Source organism: Zophobas morio, unplaced genomic scaffold (assembly GCF_036711695.1).
Source record: "Zophobas morio isolate AGI-343-1 ecotype UQ-CSIRO unplaced genomic scaffold, CSIRO_AGI_Zmor_V1 ptg000146l, whole genome shotgun sequence".
In the NCBI taxonomy this organism is placed as follows: domain Eukaryota; kingdom Metazoa; phylum Arthropoda; class Insecta; order Coleoptera; family Tenebrionidae; genus Zophobas; species Zophobas morio.
This window is the reverse complement of record NW_026972250.1, coordinates 82,310-84,304: the sequence shown is the minus strand read 5'-3', so window position 1 is coordinate 84,304 and position 1,995 is coordinate 82,310.

The window sequence follows — 1,995 nt, the reverse complement described above, 5'->3', positions numbered from 1 at the left end:
TAAGACCGAAACTTATCAAAAACATATTGCGCACAGCATTGCTTACTATTTTCACTGCTCATATGATAATTCATTTTCTAAATTTCGTTTGTATCGAGGTAAAAATTGCATTCAATGGTTCGTTCAGGAGTTACATCGAATGGCTCATTTCTGCAACGATAAATTTCAGAACGTTATTTCTATGGAAACATTAACTACGGAAGAACGTGAGCAGTTTGAATCCTCCCAAATATGTCATATATGTAAAAAAGGATTTTCGGAAAAGAACATAAAAGTACGCGATCATAGTCATTTAACTGGAATGTATAGAGGCGCTGCCCATCAAAGTTGTAATTTAAATTATAAAGATATTTGTGTTATACCCGTGGTCTTTCATAATATGAGCGGATATGATGCCCATTTTTTTATTAAAGAACTTTCAAATTCAATAAAAGGTGATATTAAGTTACTTCCCATTAACAAAGAAAGATATATCTCGTTTACTAAATTTGTCGAAGACACGAAAGTTAGTTTACGGTTTATTGATTCTTTCAGATTTATGCCACATAGTTTAGACAAACTTTCCTCCAATTTAGATAATTCTCAGAAAATTATTACGTTGGCAAATTGTAATAATATGGAAGAATTTGATTTGTTAAACAGAAAGGGAGTTTTTCCTTACGATTACATAAACTCCTGGGAGAAACTACTTGAAACAAAATTGCCCGAAAAGGAGGATTTCTATAGTCGCTTATACGATGAAAATATTAAATATGAAGATTATTCCCATGCTACCAATGTATGGAATACTTTTAATATTCATACATTAGGAGAATATTCTGATTTATATTTAAAAACTGATGTGCTTCTTCTAGCCGATGTATTTGAAGCTTTTCGAACTACTTGTTTAAATACTTATCAACTTGATCCGTTGCATTATTATACTGCTCCGGGCCTAACATTTGATGCTATGTTAAAAACAACAGAAATTAAACTAGAACTTTTAACGGATATAGATAAAGTTCTATTTGTAGAAAGAGGTATTAGAGGTGGAGTTTCGCAGTGTTCCAATAGATATGGTAAAGCCAATAACAAATACATGCCAAAAGAAGAATATGATCCTTCGAAAGATAGTACCTATTTAATGTATTTTGATGTTAACAACCTTTACGGAGCGGCAATGTCTCAATACTTACCGTATGGAGAATTTGAGTTTGTAGAAAATTTCAATATAGCTGATATCTTAGATACCCCAGAAAATTCAGCAATCGGTTATATTATTGAATGCGATTTAGATTATCCAATAGATTTACATGAAATTCATAGTGATTTACCATTAGCTCCAGAGCATATGATACCGCCCATTTCAAGATCTAAACTTAAGAAGTTATTGTTGACTTTATATCCCAAGAAAAATTATATTATTCATTATCGGAATTTAAAAATGTATACAAAATTTGGTATGAAAATAAAATGTGTACATCGTGTTATGAAATTCAAACAATCTGCGTGGTTAAAGGAATATATAGATTTAAATACAAAACTTAGGCAGCAAGCAAAGAACGATTTTGAAAAAGATTTTTTTAAATTAATGATTAATGCTATTTATGGTAAATGCATGGAAAATGTAAGAAAACATCGCGATATTCGATTGGTTAGTAAATGGGAGGGAAGATGGGGAGTTCGTTCTCTTATATCTAAACCAAATTTTCACAGTTCTGTTGTATTTGACGATGATTCAGCAATAATCGAAATGAGTAAATTAGAAGTATTTTTGAATAAACCAATTTATGTTGGTTTTTGCATTTTAGATATTTCTAAAACTTTTCTCTATGAATTTCATTATGACTATATTAAAAAAACATTTAAAAATAATGCTAAGTTACTTTATACCGACACTGACAGCCTAATTTATGAATTTCACGTAGACGATATATACAAATATATTAAGAAAGACTCACATCGATTTGATACTTCTGACTATGATTTATATAATATTTATGATATAGAACTGAA